Source organism: Megascapheus bottae, chromosome 14 (assembly GCF_031878675.1).
Source record: "Megascapheus bottae isolate mThoBot1 chromosome 14, mThoBot2.hap1, whole genome shotgun sequence".
Lineage (NCBI taxonomy): Eukaryota > Metazoa > Chordata > Mammalia > Rodentia > Geomyidae > Megascapheus > Megascapheus bottae.
The window spans coordinates 29,081,848-29,094,248 of NC_143522.1; the positions used below are offsets into that span (position 1 = coordinate 29,081,848).

General features: G+C 44.9%; 1 protein-coding gene across 1 annotated transcript in view; it reads left to right on the top strand.

Moving 5' to 3' along the window:
• The window catches only part of Eml1 (EMAP like 1), a 146,339-nt gene that overhangs the window by 33,464 nt on the left and 100,474 nt on the right, over positions 1-12,401 (top strand). The gene's annotated exons all lie outside the window — the stretch shown is intronic.

The following is a 12,401-nucleotide window of genomic DNA, read 5'->3' on the forward strand; positions in this document are numbered from 1 at the left end:
ACTTGTCTTCTGGGAATCCTCTGACCTGCAGCAATAAGGGTACAGCCCTGGCTGGCACACAGCTTGCTTGTATTTTGTTGTTGTTGTTGTTTTTGAGCCTGGTATAGCAAAGAAGTTCAATGAGGTGACCAAGGTGGTTTGCATCATGGCATAGGCGCTGCTGGCTCCTGAGGACAACCCCAAATGTCAGTCGTGCTCATCGTGCCCTGCACTTCCCCAGGGGAGAAGCCCCCTTCCTTGTCTCCTGGGAACACCCAGGTAGGGAGAAGCTGAAGAAAGGAAGCAAGAGGAGGCAGGAGGAGGCAGGAGGAGGCAGGAAGAGGAAGGAGGAGGCAGGAGGAGGAAGGAGAAGGGAAGAGGAGGGAGGAGGAGGGAAAAGGAGGGAGGAGGAGGAGGAAGAAGGAAGCAGGAGGAGGCAGGGCCTCAACAGCAGTGTCCTCTTAAAAAAAGAGTTAAGATTTTAATTGCAAATCTTGTAAATCTCACTGACAGCTTGACTTTATGGGAAAAGATGAGCTAAATTTAACCTAGCCAGCGAAAGAGCCAAAAATGCAATTTACTAATTAGCTTAAAATGGAAATTAGTCCAGAGATTATAAAGAGCTTTTCTGGTTAAAAATTTTTTTTAAAAAGAAGACTGTATATATTTTTCTTTTTTTTTTTTCTTTTTCATCTTGGGAGGTTAGAAGGGTTTGAAATCAGGGCTGCTTCCCTAGCCTTTGTGCTTTAGTGCCTATTCTGACCGTCTCACTGTTTTGTTTTGTCTGCCTGGGTGCTATCCTTGAGCTCTTTTGCTCAAGGCTAGTACTTTCCACTTCCATTTTTCTGTAGGTTCATTGGAGATAAGTGTCATGGACTTTCCTTCCCAGGCTGGCTTTGAACTGCAATCCTCAGATCTCAGCCTCCCAAGTAGCTAGGACTAGCCTAATCTCACACTTTTACCAAGGCTGGTAAGCCCTAGGTGGGATCATGACCCACCTACCTATGCCTCTCTCGTGGGTGGGATCACAGACATAAAGCACGCTACGTGGCATTTGGTTTTGGATGGTTCGGTTGGTAGTAGCTGGGATGGCAGGCATTCGCCATCACGCCTGGCTCTTCTTTTTATTCTGTTATATACCTGAACATTGATTGTCATCAGGAGCATAGCTTGTGGCTGTGTCACCCAGGACCTGCAGGCCGCATCACAGCCTTCCTGTGAAGTGGCTGAGGCTTGGTGCTTTGAGTTAAAGCAGATCTTTGTCTAACAACCCAGTCAGGAGGGGTTGTAGGGAGCGCAGAGCCCAGTGGGTGAATCTCACAAGGTCACTCCAGGTCAGTTACCTGCAGTTTAGAAGAGACAGGGACACACCTGAGAGGGAAGGGAAGGGACTAGCCGTGGCTGTGCAAATGGGAAGCAATGGCAAGAAGTAGCACAATTACAGGTGAGAAGTGGGAAGTGGAGCAGACCCAGACCCAGAGAGCAGCAAGTGGGCCATTTCTCAAGTGGGTAGGGAGAGGCCCAACAGCCATGACAGGTCCCAGGTCAGCAATAGGTCTTGTCCTTTGCTTTAGACTCACAGGTCCAGCTTCAGGTGTCCTGAGGGCTTGAGCTGGGGAGGGATTAGGTTCCAGTGTGCTGTAGCAGACCTACCTCCCTGAAATGTGGAGATATGTTTTCATTATTGAGATTTTTAAATTAATATAATTATGATATAATAAAAGGACTGGATGTAAGCCGGGAGCAATGGATCACGCCTGTAATCCTACCTACTCAGGAGGCTGAGATCTGAGGATTCTGGTTCAAAGCCAGCCCAGGCACTAAAGAACGTGAAACTCTTATCTCCAATTAACCTCTAGAAAAACAGAAGTGGCGCTGTGGCTCGAGCGGTAGGGTAGTAGCTGTTATGGGGTCAGGAGGAGGGGATTCCACGTCCCACCAGAGCCCACCACACAGAGACAGTCTCATATAAAAAGGTGAATTTATTGGGGCAGTAGATGGTGAACTCACCGGCCAGGGACACAGTGCAGACTCGGGAGCTGACGCTGTGACTCCGAGTGGTTCTCACGCTGGGTTTTTTAAGGGCAAAACCCATGCTGTTGAACCTGGCCGCACACAGGTGGCCAATGGGATAGTTACATACACAGAGGGACCACAGCCAGCGCCAGCCACACGCGGGTAGCCAATAGGGTTACAGCCCAGTGTTTGAATTTACCTATCACCTTAGTTGGAGTTGGCGCACAAATTGGGCAGGTCTCCACACAAAACAGGCCCCCCTCCCCCAGTGGATATCCCATCCCGCCTCATGGGGGGTGGGGATAAGGTTGCCCCTCCCTAGAAGGGCAAAGGTGCCTGGGCTGCTTTACCATTGTTGGCCTTCCACAATGGGGCAGGGAACTCTTAGGCATTCAGGATGGCACCAGTCCCTGCTCCCCTTAACAGTAGCCTTAAGCTGAAGAGCTCAGGGACAACGCCCAGGTCCAGAGTCCAAGTTCCATGACCGACAAAAAGAAAGAAAGAATGAGAGAAAAAGGATGTGTGACTCAGGTGGCAGAATACCTGTTTAGCAAGTGCAAGGCCCTGAGTTCAAACCCTCTGGCCTTGCCAGAAATATACGTGCATGCAACTGATTAGCCTCTTCCATTATATATGGACTGTAATTATAATAGAATATTAAGGAAGAGTTCAGCAAATCATATTAGGTGAAGTAAGCTCAGAGAGACAACCAGCTCGTGTTTTCTCTCATTTATGGATCTAATATCCCTGGAGCGTGGTGAATTAGGACTGTGGACATTTACACACAGTGAGACCAGGGAGGATGTCCTTAGGAGAAGAGCACAAAGGCACAATGCCTGTGTGGACCTGATCCTAGAAAGGAACTCCAGGAAATGCAAACAGGAGGTTTTTTTCCTTTGTTGCTGTTTTTGTTTTCTGTTTGTCTTGTTTGTTTGTCTGTCTTTCAGAGACGAAGGGGGTCACAGGGTTAACAAATACAGCAGTGGTATTTAGTAGAGGCTTGGCTGAAAATGAACTACACAACTTTTGAGTGGGGATGGGTAGGAAAAACTGGGAGAGAGGGAAGGAAAGGGTGGCATTGCCCCAAAAGAAATATGCTCATTACCTGACTTATATAACTGGAACCTCTCTGTATATCACAATATGATAAATAAATTAGCAATAAAGAAAGAGTTCAGGTACTAATGGCGTATACCTATAATCCTGGCCAACCAACAGGCTGAGATCCAGAGGATCAAGGTTCGATGCTAGCCTGGAAAGAAAAGCCTGTGAAACTCCATCTCTAACATAACTGGCAAAAAAAACAACCCCACACGCATTGAAGGTATGGCCCAGGTGGTAGAGCACCTGCCCAATAAACAAGCTGATGCAAGTTAGAGGCTCTAATTTCAAATGTGGAACTACTAGCCAAGCAGAAAACAAAAACCTGATACATGTATATAAGTAATTGGCTTTTTATTACCTATAAACTATAATTATATGTTAATGTAATATGACAGATTCATCTAGGACATTATAAAAGAATTAATAGTTGCATTAAAGAGTAACATTTGAGAGAAGAACATTTTTCACTGCACATTTTTATGATATAGTTTATGTTTATACTCTTCCAACTGAAACAGATGGTTCCCCTAAACTATGGCTCTCTTCTGGGAATGTTTTCCTGCTGCTTTGAGATGGTGTAATGTCTTAACCAACCAGGAAAATTTAAGTTTTACTAGGTGACAGAGCTGAATCTATAGATTCAACCAAAAATTGATGAAAATACTTGAAGAAAAAAATGGATGGGATTGTGGTTTATGCCATAGAGCACCTGCTTAGCAAGTGCAGGACCCTGAGTTCAAATCTCCAGTACTACTCCCTGCCCTCGAAATAGCCTCTGTGCTTAACACATACAGCTGCTTAAACAAGACAGTATAAGAACTATTCCCCTGGCATTTACACTGAGGAGGTCTGAGAAGCTCAACAGGAGGGAGCTCGCCTGTGTGAAGAGCAGGAGAATGCCAAAGGTTGTGTGCACGGTAGCATTCAAAATGAAGGACATAAGCAGACAGGGGGTCTGATACCTGTGGGTTGTTCCTGCAGAGGACCAAGGGAGAGCTGAACACAGAAGAACATGACTGTTTCCACAACAATCCCACCGATGACACAGAAATGACTGTACTTGTTGTAATTGAAGAGAAACACCTGTGAAGCTAGGTAGTGTGGACTCTTTAAGATGCACATAATCAAGCAGGTTGCAACTGTATTTATTGGACGTGTGTGTGTGTGTGTGTGTGTGTGTGTGTGTGTGTGTACTGGGACTTGAACTCAGGGCCTAGGCACTATCTCTTAGCTTTTTCAATCAAGGCTGGTGCTGTACCACTTGAGCCACAGCTCTACGTTCAGCTTCTTTGTGGTTAATTGGATATGAGTCTCTTATATTTGTCTGCCTAGGCTGGCTATTTTTTTTTTTTTGCCAGTCCTGGGGCTTGAACTCAGGATCTAGGCACTGTCCTTAGGCTTTCTCAAGGCTAGCACTCTACCACCTGAGCCACAGCACCACTTCTGGCTTTTTCTTTGTATATGGTGTGGAGGTGCTAGGCATGCTACTGCTAGGACACTTTGCATATGCAAGCATTGTACCACACTCTCAGCCCCCAGACTGACTTTGAACCATGGTCTTCAGATCATAGCCTCTTGAGTAGCTAAAATTTACAGGCAGGAGCCACCAGTACCAGACTCAGTTTTTTCCCCAGTGTACCACAAAGGTGGATTCCAAGCCTTTCCATATTAGTAAGGATGATCATATAATTTATCATCCCCCCCAGAATACTTTAGCGAGTCAAAGGGACACAATTAGCCCATAGCCAGGTCACAGGCGGGAGCCTGGCTGTCTCAGGCATTGTGGGATGAGTGGTGTCTCTAATATTAGCTTATTTACTCTGTGGCCTACCATATGCCAAGCACTGCCCTAAAACTTTATGCCATGAAGCAAATGAACAAATGTTGTGACAATGACATGAGCGCATTCCGATGCTACAGTTGGATGCTCACGTACAGGGTGGTGTGGTCCCTGCATTATTGGGTGCATTACGTTTTCTGGATGCACTGGCATTGAAAAAAATAGACAACTAAGTGCATATTGCTTTTAATTTTCCACTTCATTTCAGACACTTGGCAAAATGTAAATGCTTTTAATGGATGCAATATGTGAAGACTACGTTTGAATGTGGAGGGACAAGCCATCAGTTTCTTAGGTAACAAAGAGTTTATTTGAATACTGAGCAGATTATGTACAGAAAGCTCCAAAGTTCACAATTCTGCCTGTGGACTAAGTCCATGAACTAAGCCCATATGTTAAGTTGGAACAATCCTGATAAGACTATTTCTCAGCCCAGTCCCCTTCCCCAACCTAGGCCACCCTCTTCTGACATACGGGGTCCAGCAGCTGAGCTCCTCAGCCAGGCCTGACTCTCCTTTACCCAGTCTGCTCTCACACCTGCTGCTCCCTACTACCTACAAGGCCAGAGAGCTCCCAGGGGGAGTAGGAAGGGAGTTCCCACAGTAGGAGTCTGTTGGAGCAAAGCTCCTGGGATAGACAATCAAAGGGTGTTGGGAACTGAAAGTAGAGTGGGGATGGAAGCCCCAAGGTACCCTGGAAGCCAGTCTCCTTAGGAAGACGTGGGTCATAGGTTTATTTTATTTATTTATTTATTTATTTATTTATTTATTTATTTTTGTCGGTCATGGGACTTGAATTCTGGGCCTGGGTGTTGTTCCTGAGTTCTTCAACTCAAGACTACCGCCCTACCCCTTGAGCCCCAGTGCCACTTCTGGTTTTCTGGTGGTTGATTAGAGATGAGTCTCATGGACTTTCATGCCCAGACTGGCTGTGAACTGCAATCCTCAGATCGCAGCCTCCTGAGTAGCTAGGATGACAGGTATGAATCACCATGCCTGGCTTGGATTTCTTTTTTTCTAGTAAGGACAGCAATCTTAAAACTGGAAGGGACATATGACATATCCCTTGGGAGAGATTGTCAATAGCGTACAAACGTCAAGAGATGGCAAGAAGACTGTCCAGTTACCACGAGTATGCTCATGAGGCTTTATTTTGCCCGATGAGAGTTACAGAAAAAAGTGGAGAGAGAAAAGATCATCATTTTTCAAGAGAGAAAGAAGAAAACAAAACTAGATTCTGGAAACAACAGAGGATGCATTTGGTATTCATGTTGGTTCAGAGTAGAACTTTTAGCAGATCTTTGAAGAGCCAGGGTATAGAAAATTGGCTAGGAAAAGTAATAAGAGCTAAACCAACCCTGTTCCCTCTCTTCTCGGTATTCCTGGAGTTATAAAGCAATAGTGAATATTCTGTGTGGACAATGTGAAAGAACATAGGCTGGGAGAGCAAACTTTTTAGAACGTCTTTTAGTTGGACAAACAAAACTAGAATATTGACAGATAGACCATTGCAATGTGGCTGGCACAGCCTCTCACGGGCTCTCCTCAGGGCTCTGCCTGCCTCCTGTGCTGCTAATGTGTTTATCAGTCCTAGGATGAAGGAGATGATGGAAAGATTTCTTATGGCACAGTTACTGCTGTCACCAAGTTGATGTGGTTACATGCCAGACTTGAGTGTTCCTGAGATTCTTGGTTGGCTAAAACGATGGATGGAAACCAATAAGTGACATTTAATAGAGATAAAGAGAAATCCTGTTTTTTAGATTAAAAATATTAATGTAGTATAGGATCAAGAAAACCCAACAACAGTTCATTGGACCAAAACTAACAGGAGCTAGCACTGGTGGCTCAGATCTGAGAATCATAGTTCAAAGCCAGCTCAGTTTGTGAGACTCTTTTCTCCAATGAATGAGCAGAAAGGAAGGTATGGCTTATGTGGTAGCATACCAGCTTTGAGCAAAAAGCCAAGTGAGAATGTGAGGACCAGAGTTCAAGCCTCATTACTGGTACACACACACACACACACACACACACACACACACACACCCAGAGAGGTAGGCTCAGAATTGACCAAAAGTTTGATATGAGCCAACACTGCTTATCCCAATGGTTTAGAAAATAAATGAATAGAGGACCAGGAGTTTGGCCTAGTAGTAGAGTGCTTGCCTAGCATGCACGAAGACCCGGGTTCAATTCCTCGGTACCACATACATAGAAAAAAAGCCAGAAGTGGTGCTGAGGCTCAAGTGGTAGAGCTCTAGCCTTGAGAAAGTCCAAGGACAGTGCTCAGGCCCTGAGCTCAAGCCCAAGACTGGCAAAAAAAAAAAAAGAAAAATGAATAGAAATGTTGGTTTATTAATATAACAACAATATCCAAGGTATTCAAAGGCAGTACAACCCATGTCCAAGCCCCGTTATAGGTTATTAGATACTGTTAGAAACACCAAGACACAGGATATAAGGAGTGTCTGAGGATGGACAGGGACAAAATGGAGAACATTCCCCTGGGGAAGAGAAGGCTGTCTTCCAAGCATTTGAAAGTCTACCATGTTTCATGGGCAACCAGTATTATCGAGAGGACGCATCCATTTCTTCCTTCATTCATCAGCATTGCTCGGTGTCAGCCACACTCAATATGGTGACAGGCAGAAGTGTGTTAGAAGTACATATGCCCCTAGGACAATGAGCACATACAGGGATCCCACATGGAAGATGGGCACCAGGGATCCACAATGGAGGGATGAGAGAGGGCACACTTGCTTGTGCCCATAGACACCCATCAAGGCCTTACTGTCAGGCAGCTTTGGGGCTGGGGGGCCAAGAAGGCAACTCAGGCCTTGAAGCAGTACTGGCTGAGGCCTGAGTCCTTCACATGCAAGCCTGGCATATGTAAGAGTCCCGGGCACAAATCAACAGTGACACAGTGTGGTAGGGATGTGTGGGATGCCAAAGATGACATTTGCCACAAAAAACACAGACCCACAAAGGCCATGTCAAGGCATCAGCATTTAACTGTGTTCACCAGAGGCTGAAATGAAATGGATTGACTCCCTCTGGGAAAATTGGGGCTGGAGTAATACTGAGCAGGGCAACTAGGACCCAGGCTGCTACCCCAGTGTTTCAGAGCACACAGAAACTTGAATTGGGACAGAGGGAGACCAAAGTAACCAGAGGAAAGAAAGGATTGATGAAGGATAAATTTCTAGGGCCCCCAGGACTAGAAATAAACAACCATCTGTTTCATTGGGAACTCTTCAACTTTGAGAGGGGCCGAGGAACCATTTGTGAGGAATGCTATAGGAGGGACAGATGCATTTGCAGGCAGGTGGGTAACAACACAAGCGAATGTTCCTCATCTATGCTACAAATCTTATTTTACAGAGTGGCAAATTTAGGTGATACATATATATATATATATGCAATCTGTATCTATACAGGTATGTAGGTCTATATAAATAGATCTATAAATGTATATAAATATGTAAATATATACATGACCTGTCTGTTTATATTCTATCTATCTATCTATTTATCTATCATGTTTTTGGCTTGTGGGGTCTGAACTTAGGGCCTGGACACTGTCCCTGCGCTGTTTTGCTCAAGGTTAGAGCTCTATTACTTTGAGCCACAGTGCCACTTCCAGTTTTTGAGTGAGTAGGGATAAGAGTCTCTCAGGGACTCTTCTTCCAAGTCTGGATTTGAACTATGATCCTCATCCTCAGACCTCAGCCTCCTGAGTAGCTAGGATTATAGCCACTGGTACCCAGTCTATCCCTGTGTGTGTGTGTGTGTGTGTGTGTGTGTGTGTGTGTGTGTGTGTGTTTTGTTTTTGTTTCTGTCAGTCCCGGGCTTGAGCTCAGGGCTTGAGCCCTGTCCTTGGGTTTTCTCAAAGCTAGAGCTCTACCACTTGAGCCACAGCACCACTTCCAGTTTTTTCTATGTGTGTGGTACCGAGGAATCAAACCCCAGTCTTTGTGTATGCTAGGAAAGTACTCTATCACTAAGCCACACTCTTGGCGCCCATCTTTTTGGTTTTTCAAGTTTCCTTTTCAAGACAATGTCTCATTGCCTTTGCCCTGGTCAGCCTCAGACTGCAATCCTTGAACTTCTGCCCCCTGAGTAGCTAGAATTATAGTCATGCATTATCATACTTAGCTCTTATTTCATTTTTTAAAGTGTTGATTGTAGTCGGGCACAGTGGTTCATGCCTGTAATCCTACCTCCTCAGGAGGCTGACATCTGAGGACTGACGTTCAAAGCCAGCCTGGGGACTAAAGACCATGAGACTCTTATCTCCAATTAATCACTAGAAAAATGGGTAGTGGGGCTGTGGCTCAGGGGTAGGGTCGTAACCTTGAGCTGAAGAGCTCAGGGACAGCACCCAGGCCCGGAGTTCAAGCCCCAAGATCCCCTCCCTCCCACACAAAAAAAGTGTTGATTGAGACCTAGAACTTGACTTCACGGAATGGCACAGTATTCTCCATGCTGCATTCCCAAATGTAGTGCCTGGCATTGTGTAGTTACTTTTGCAGCAATGTTGAATTCAACAATGGATGTGTAAGGCCTTATATTCCTGGGTAGGGTTTTTTTTTATTGCTTCTCTTTGAATAGCCACAGAACTCCCATTTTCTTGTCTCTTTTCTACACATTGTACAAATGCTGTTATTAATTCCACTGAACACTATGGTTACGTTGTTCTAGAGAGTATGCATCATTTATTACAATGACAACATTTTCTGGGTTCAGGCCCCAATTTATCTCAAAATGATGTAGAATAATATGGTCTGTTAAAATGTTTGGGCACAAAAATCACACATAATTAAGTCTTTAGGATTTTTTTCTTGAACTTTCTTTTTGGATCTCTTTCTTCTTTTTAGCATAGTACAGATTATCCTTAGTTGATTTAACATGCATATCCCTGTCCTTATTCTAAATTTTGCTTTTATGTTCTTAGGCTGAAATTTGTACAATGGTAGGAAAGACATGGCTGATCAATCTCCTATGTTAAGAGTGTAATCAGAATCTTTATTGCCTCAAAAGCAAGTGGACTGAGTTCCTAATTGTCTTATTTGTAATTCACTGTAGTGGAAATAATCTGAGAAAGATCTCCAGTTCAACTTTATAGCTGAATTTGTAAGCACCTTTCTTCTTTTCTACTTCAGAATTGTCTTTATTTCCACACTTTTTTTATGGCTACCAAGCAGTATGCTTTTTAAATTAAAAGTAAGGAATATAAGCATTGGTGAAGAGGATCATCTTTTCATCATTTATTCATCATCATTATTTCCTTGCCAAGTTCCACAATGCCACATTCTGCTTTTTGTGCCAAGCATCCAGTGTGTCTTAAAGTAGAGACTACAAAGTGGAGAGGACACAATTACTGGAATAGAAGATGGGGATGGGAAATGAGAACGTGGAAGGGCGAAGATCAAATGTAATTAGTGTTAAATTTAACCCTTCTAGCCAGGTGTTGGTGGCTCACGCCTGAAATCCTAGCTACTCAGAAGATATGAGGATCATGGTTTGAAGCCAGCTCAGGCAGAAAAGTTGGAGTGACTATTATCTTCAATTAACCAACAAGAAGCCAGAAGTAGAGTTGTGCGTCAAGGGCTAGAGTACTTCCCTGAAGCAAAACAAAGCCGGGGAAAAAAAAAGAAAGAAAGAAAGAAAAGAACCAAGAGCACAGGCCCTGAGTTCAAGCCCCAGTACTGGTCTGTATCTCATCTTTCCAAAGCTTCTTCTCCACAAGACCTGCCTCTTGGAGATGCACAGAGGTCATCTGTGCTGGGAGTGGGCAGAGGAGACTCTTGACTTGATGTTTTTGCCATCCAGGGTTGGCCCATTTCTTTTCCCTGCTCAATGTCTGGAATATGAATGTATCTATCTTTATTCTCTTCCCTTTGGTGACCAGCAACCTGGCTTCCATCCCTACTGCTTTTTAAGAGGCTCCTGGAGCCCTCCACCACCACACAGAGGGGCTTTCCCAGCCCTGTCTTCCTTGATACTTCAGAGAGAACCCTGGACAGCGCCCATTTCCTGGAAGCATGCTGTACTGTTTCCTAGGACCACACAGCCTCCCGCACAGTTTCTGGCCTGACTGTTCTTTGCATTTTCTTCTTTCTCCCCCTTGCCACAGCACTGCCCTGGCCTCTCCTCTGACTTTCCATCCTCTTCTTGGAGAGTTCATTTACAACCATTTTGCTGACCACATCTTAATCCCACTTGTTTCATGCCAATTGGAAGTGTCTCAGGGAGGCACCTTGAATGGAATGTTTTTGTTGTCCTGGCCTTGCTGTTTCACCAGCTGTGTGGCAGTTTCTCTCCAGCCAGTTCCTCCATTTTTCTTCTTTCTGATCATCCTGGTTCTCAGGGGCTCATTTCTGGACACTCACTCCAATGACATCTGCTACCCCTTGCTGCAGATCACACCTAGACTCAGCCCTTGAACCCACTCATCACCCTGTGCCCTCCCAAATCCCTGCGCCAGTTCCCCCATCTCCTCGAGTCTGGGCTAGTCCCTTTTGGCTCGCAGGCATCTCTTGCTTGGCCTCTTTCCCTCAGTCCAATCTCATTTCCCAGTGTATCTGCAATATCAGCCATCCATTTATGTCAGGCCAGCCTTCCTGGCTCAAAAGCAGGCCTTGTTCCCTCTTTCTTACCTTATTTCTAGCACTATCCTCTCTGTCCTTCATTCACCTGGCCACAGTAAAATCCACAGCAAGTAGGGTCTTTCAACCTCTACCATGTTTTCTCCTGTTAATGAATCCTTCTAGGTATGTTTCTCTATCTAGGATGGGGATCTGGCCTTAAATGTCTCCCTTTGGCTGTCAGTACCCCACTGCTGTCCTTGCTGCCTCATGAGCTAAAGGTGCCACATACAGAGTGACAGGTTGGACACTGTTGTCTCCTGATATCTATGAGGATTTTCAGAAAGGCAGGCTCAGAACCCTCCGGAAGCCCAGAAACGTTCCTAATTAATAATCATGTCTGATTCCACTTTTATTTCCCTTGTTGTGCTGAAGCTAGACATGTCAATATTTATCTAAAACTTCAGTCTTACATATAAGGGAATAACGATGTGCAACAAGAGCTGTAAATGTTGGGGGTTTTTTGTTTGTTTGTGTTTTGGTTTGGTTTTTTTTTTTTTTAACCAGTCCTGGGCTTGAGCTCAGGGCCTGAGCACTGTCCTTGGACTTTCTCAAGGCTAGAGCTCTACCACTTGAGCCTCAGCACCACTTCCAGCTTTTTCTATGTATGTGGTACTGAGGGATCGAACCTGGGCCTTTATGCATGCTAGGCAAGCACTTTAACCTCTAGGCCACACTCCCGGCCAAGAGGTGTAGGTGTTATGCAGTGTCTTCCAGACCAAGCCCCAAACAGATTTTTTTTTTGTCTCTGGCTTCTGCACGTTTATTTGCACCATTCGTATTTACTTCTGGCCAGGAGAAGTAAAGTTCAGGTCA